This window comes from Uloborus diversus, chromosome 2, assembly GCF_026930045.1.
Source record: "Uloborus diversus isolate 005 chromosome 2, Udiv.v.3.1, whole genome shotgun sequence".
In the NCBI taxonomy this organism is placed as follows: Eukaryota; Metazoa; Arthropoda; class Arachnida; order Araneae; family Uloboridae; genus Uloborus; species Uloborus diversus.
This window is the reverse complement of record NC_072732.1, coordinates 158,499,360-158,506,251: the sequence shown is the minus strand read 5'-3', so window position 1 is coordinate 158,506,251 and position 6,892 is coordinate 158,499,360.

Below are 6,892 nucleotides of genomic sequence, written 5' to 3'. Positions count from 1 at the left end.
CAAAGTATGTCCTTTTAGTAAGATAAGCTCTTCTGAGGGGCTGTAGTTGGACTAGTTAAGGGAGTGAAGGTACAAAATCGCCGAAGAAAGTGTAGGGAATCGCTATCTCATTTTAACCGTTCAACACTAACTGGAAAGTATAAATCATTGTATTGTTAGGGGATAAATACATACATTTCTATATGGTGTTCACAATGTACTTGCTTTTTAAGTTGTATATATAATACCTTTAATGAGGATAAATAAAGAGGAAGAACGGGGACACATATTCATCATCGAACAAGTTGAGCTGTTTTCACAGATTAGTAGTAATGTTTAAGAACTTCATATTGTGCGTGTAGTTTAGTTTTAACAAAGTAATGAAAATGTGATGGGGATTAAGAGAGCTGTTTAATATTTAGGGGGCTCTAACTAAGTTAAAACCTATTTAAATTGTCGTAAGTTGGTTTTATGCGCTCTAATTAGGAAAAAAAAAAACATTTGGTTTATAAATAAATCCTACTTCGCGGAAATTCAGTTATTGAAGTAAAGTCTGGAGCGAATTGACCACGATAAACGAAGGTTGACTGTACAACAAAATATTACCAAATGAGTACCAATTTCTCAAAACTGCTTGTATTTATGAGCTTACGCTTTGACCTTCAGAGATAACTTTTTCTGACTTGAGAAGCCTAAATGTATTTTAAAATATTACTAGATATATTGTACTAAAAACAGGGTAAATATTTCACAATTTTACTTTGCCCCACATTCCCCTACTGATATTTTCAAAACTAATATCACTTACCTGTGATGAGAAAGGACTTGCAATTCCACTCTCCTACTTGAAAATCTTAGTGCAAAGAAGGCATCTTATTTTGTTCTTAAAGACTGCAAAAAAAGTTGCTTTAAACTAAACAGGGTAAATATTTCACAATTTTACTTTGCCCCACATTCCCCTACTGATATTTTCAAAACTAATATCACTTACCTGTGATGAGAAAGGACTTGCAATTCCACTCTCCCACTTGAAAATCTTAGTGCAAAGAAGGCATCTTATTTTGTTCTTAAAGGCTGCAAAAAAAAGTTGCTTTAAACTAAAAGATAAATAAGAAATAAATACCTTTGTGCAGGGAAGTAAATAGTAATGAACAACGTTTTAATGCACAAAAGTAGCAGACAACTGCATACCCGTGTTTTGGGTCTTTACATACAAAAGCTCACCACTTTACATTGAAAAAGAGTTCCTGTAACTCCGAAACATGTGTATGCAGTAACCTGATGATTTTGTGCATTAAAACTTTGTTCATTACTATTTAAAAGATATATAATACAATGTATAGCTTAAGTAGAGCATTAATACTAATTCCGTGTAATTATATTTTCTTGAAAGTTTTATTTCCTAAATTAAAAAATCTTACTAAATATATTTTTTAACAACTTATATGTTATTTTAGAATATTCATTGTTTTTAAAATTCAACACGAAGCCTAGCTAGTCTTTTTAAAAAATTACGCACGAAAACTGTCAAGAATTGCTAAGGAAAATTTAGGAAATAACTACCCTTTAAAAGTCAAAATGATTAATCTTTAAATTAAGTAGTTACTAAGAAAAAAAATCTTAACATGTTTCGTAAATTATAAAACTCAAACCATTAAGTCATTGAAACATTCCATTTTGGCAGAAAACTGGTTGACCGAAAGAACTAAATTTTCCATTTTAATACAGTATTTTACTTGTGTCAAGTACTTACATATTTTAAATAGTCAATGCATTTTTCATATCTAAATATCAACAATACAAATTTTTATTTTCCTTACCCCTTTCCTTATGATTCACTATAATGTGCAAGTGCCAAATCTCAGTTTATCCGTACTAAAAAGCATAGGTGCACCGAATACCGTATTTTACTCAATAACTAATATTATTTATTTTGTGATTTCAACATTTGTATTTTATGCCAATTTAATGTAAGGAAGGTTAATCTATTTTCCTTTTTTATGAAATAAAAATTAATTTTCATTTAACATCCTAAATGCATCTATATTTAGTGCAATTATAAATTAAAAAAAAAAACTGTTCTAGTAAAGGACTAATGGTTTATATTTATCTGCAATTCTTTTCGAATAATATTTGATGTAGTTAATATAATCATGGTAGTATGTTACATTATAAATAAAGGATATTGCAATTATGGATAGATCCTTTAAATTGTTTATCTTGTTTGGAGGGAAGCTTTTCAAAGTGAAGCAGTTGCTTGGTGAGCAAAAAGCTTCCCGCGAAACAGAATTCTGTCTAATCTGCAAAAAATTACATGAGCTTGGAAAGAAGTGCAAGAGCTAAGCTTCCATGGACGCCTGCCTAAATTAAGCCCTGAGATTATTCGACCGACGGAAAAAATTCAAGAACTTAATCTGATTTAAAGTTGTCTTTCAAACATGTATTTTACGATGGGTGTACTGCACATCACACAACATTGCTTGAGTTACTAAACAGTTTTTGTTCACGAGTAGAGTTGTGTCACTATTGAAATAAAAGTATTTTATTCATGTCCACACACTGCAGGTGATCCATGAAAATAGGTCCTTGGTCATGACATATACTATATTTTTTTGTTGTTGTAATTTGAGTATGGTGTACTTTTTATGTCACTGTCTGTATATTTTTAATTTATTCAGAATGCTTAATTTTCTGCTTTCTTCCCTCCTTTTTTGGGGGAGGGGGGAGATGTTCAAAAACGGAGAACCCGATTTTCGATCTCCAAGCTTTGGTAAGGCAAATTGTTGCCTTTACCTAGCAGCTAAAAGATGTTGCAGGGATTGAACATGAAATTAAACTCAATTTATAATTGAGCTGGAGTTTTGTACCGAAAAATGCACCGAACGAGTTTTATTAAAATGAAATGAGCTGCAACGAAATTAATTACGTCCCCCCCCCCCCTTGTATTGATAATACGTGACAACTTTCCATAGAAGTTATAGTTAGAGATTTTACCTGCAAAATGGTTACGGAATGTATATTTTCTTTATCTCTTAACCCTGGTAAAAATGACCGGCTTCTGCTATCTCAGAAAAAAGCCGGTACTGCCTTCCGCCGTCTTGCTTGAAGCTGGTACCGCCATTGATCATCTTGCTTGAAGCTGGTACTGTCTTTGACCACCTAGCTTGAAGACTGTCAACGGCAGTTCTAGCTTCAAGGAAGATGGTTCTATCACCTTTACTGCCTTCAAAGCTGGTACCAAAGGCTGTTCATTGCCCAATGCCACCTTGTACCGAAGAAGAAAATCTACAGTTAAGTGTCAACTATTCAAATTATAATTGGGATAAAATGTGACTCGAATATTCATATTCACAGAATTCAAAAAGAGATTTATTGAAAATCAATTTTTATGCAGCAGGACTCACTTTTTTACATAAAAATCAGAAAATTATAAAAATTTGACAGATTTTTTCCCCTAGATTTCGATAAACAATAAAAGTTGATGTATACTGTTTAAACCATGAAAATACACATCAAGCTTTTTTTTTCTGGAGCAGAACAATTACTAAGGAGCAGAACAATTACTAAAAAAAAGAGAAAGAACTCTGAAATTGCAATTCGAACTCTAAAACATCAAAACATAAATTAAATTTGGTTGTTCAGAAATAAGCTTCCCTGATAAATTTGCTCTCTAATAACAATTTGAAAGATTAAGCAAGCAATACCAATTTGTGTGTGGTTAATGATATAAAAAACAATTTGAAAAAGAATGAAAAACTAAATTCGAAAATGAGGGAAATTAATACAAGTAAGAAGGAAATAATGTAAGAGAGAAACAAACCTCAAGTAATTCTAGGCTTCAAAACGATTATTCAGTCAAAAACAAAAAGTTTTTTTTAAAAATTAAACCTATTTCAGTGCGCATTAGCGATTAGGACATAATTATTAGCTCTTTGTCCAACCATACGAAATGGATATTTAGGCATATTTAGTATGAAATTTCAGGGAAATATTCATCAATTCTATACTTATTTTTATTTCAGATTCGAAAGTAAGAAGCGAATTATTTACACTTTACACATGAGTAAAAATAAGTTTCTTAGAACACTAATTGCACAAATTTTTCAATTATAAAGCGAAATGGTGATTTGTGTAATTTAAAACAAGCGAAACAATATTTTATTATTGAATTTTATAATACGGTTTTGTTGTGTCAAAAGTGTAGCTGATTAATTCTTGGAGATGAATATTTTAAAATGCAATTCCGCCTGGTGTTTCGTAATTTTTCTGCACAATATTTCGCAAAAGTTTAAGAAAATTTCATGACTGTAATGTTCAGAATTATTTCTAGAAAAATAGTTTTGATTCGCTGAAAATTCATGTTTTGACAAATATTAGAGTCAGCTCTTGAGCAATCAGAGATGAACTCAGCTAACGAAGACTGTTATAGACATAGTAAAAGATTATCCAAAACTTTACGTATTTTCAAAAGCATGAACTTAGGTTGAAGTCTCAAAAAGTATTTAAAAACATATTCAAAAAAGAAATTTCACATTTCTTTATGAGACTTCAACACAAAAAAGGGAAATTTATGCTTTATTTTTAAGCTATGATTTTTCAATGTTATTAACTCTAATATTTTGATTTCCATCCAATAAATTTTTATTTTCAATTTTGTACGAACAAATTCTCACACACACACACACACACACACAAAAAAAAAAAAAAAAAAAAAAAAAACCCGCATCGATTTTTGCGGATAATAAGAGAATATTTTCTTAACCTACATAAATAAAATTTACTTACAGAAGAGTATCAGTTATTGAAATATTCGAAATATTGATCAACCAAATCAATGAATTGTAAGTTTACACCACAAGCCGGAGCTAAAATTTGGGCAGGGGTAAAAAGTATAGACAGTAAAGCCTTTTATTCTTGAAGCAAGGGTCCGAAGTCACATGATAGATTTCAATATTAGAAGCAATCAAGGTTTTTTTTAAAACTTCTTTTACGCAAAACGTGTCAATCATTCGCCGTAATTGAATCAAGTGACTTGGGATTTTTGTCTCAGCTTTTCCTACGCCAATGATTGAACTTGCTCGTTCCATTTACTAATTTCTGCTCTGAGGGTTGGTTTGCTGGAAGCGTGGTGGTAAGGCGTTGGCCTTCTGCGCCGTGGTCCCGGGATCTGACCCGCGATGATCAGTCGGTGGATTTTCGACGATGCAGTAAATCGTCAGCACCCATGTCGTATGAGGCTACATCCAAATTCTTCCCCGAGGTGATAAGGATGACAGGTGAGCTGTCAGAGTAACTATTGTCTGGAACTTCCTTTGTGCAAGGAAAGAAACTTAAAAAGCAGGTTCAATACAAATCCGTATGTCCGCCATTACTGGTCAAGAAAACAATTGTAAATCCTCGCGGAAAGCATTCGCCAAGGGAAGGATAACACGCCAAATTGTTGCCATCCTTTCGAAAGAGCGTCCGGTACTCCGGAAAATTCTTGGAAGGTGCCTTGTAAGTGTGAAGCTAGCCGTAAATAATAATAGGGTGGTTTCATGTGATCGTTTTTTCGCCAACTTTCAGTAGTCTTTCTTGCTAAAATTATTTTCCGATACAAGATACAGAACTTAAGACGATTTCTTAGCGTACTTTCTATATCATAATGCTCGCATACTAATTCCGTTTGGCAAAAACAATGAAAAATAATCATTACTATAAATAGACATGGTACGAAGTTTCGGCTATTTCACCACAGCATCGTCCTGGCCGAATTATGAGAAGTGATTCTGCCGCTTCAGCAGATATTTTGTGTTGAAATAAATAAAGATTTATGTTGTGAGTTTCATTTTACAATTGTAATTATATAAAATAGTGTCCTTTAAGTTTACGCAATTATGCCTTACAATGAAATAAAGTAGATAGGTACATTTAATTAAATTGATTGTAAGTATTGAACACTTGGAACCAGAAATTGTCCAGAAATTAATTGCAGTTTTTAACTTGAATGTCTTTGGAGAAAAATAAGTTTAACCTCTATATTCGAAGTAAATAAGTATGTAGCATTTCTTTATTTTAAAATAGATTATTTGGCTGTAAGGATATGGGTAGGTAAGGATAATCTTTTAAAACATTTTTAAAAGAGTCTCAAGAGAACTTTTTTCTTTTAAGTAAAAAAATGGGGGGGGGGGGGGTAAACTTTTTCCGGCTTCTTCCATAAAATATTTTCCCGTAGAGATTGTTCAAGATTATTAATAATAGTCCTGGATTATAATACATCCTACGAATTAAGCAAAAAAAAGTTAATTGAAAATGAATTTTCATTATTTATATTTTATAAAGCAAAATATAAAGAAAGAGACTACTCTTTGCCCAACCACGTTTTATCACATTAAAGAAAATAGTTATTTGTGATTTCTTGTTTTTTTTTTTTTTTTTTCAAAATAAATACGTCAGTTCCGCTTAATCGAGTAACGGATATGCATATGTTTACGAACAAAATCTCCTGGAACTGAATATTTCCACGTAGACGCAATGTTTAATATCCTCGCTTAATGCAACAATTTCCCCGGATAATCGAATAATATTAATCAGCTTTAGCAAATAAGTTTGTTGGGAAAAATCTTGAATAAATTAGAAAGAAATTAAGCAAGAACATTGATTGTCGTTGAAGGCGTGAAAAACAACATCCATATTCCATGAAAACGTTTTCAATGCTTTTAAAAGAACAGTGAAAGAATTTTAAAAATTTCTTTTGTCTTTGTCATTACAAAAAAAAAAAAAAAAAGCAGTCGATAATGAAATTAAATAACGCAAATAAATATACGCACTTTAGGCGATGATGAGGAATTGATAAATATTAAATGTAAGATACGGTAGACGAGAAGGGAAAAAAGGGAGTCAGAAAAGTGTTCCCAAAAAGATCTTGAGTACA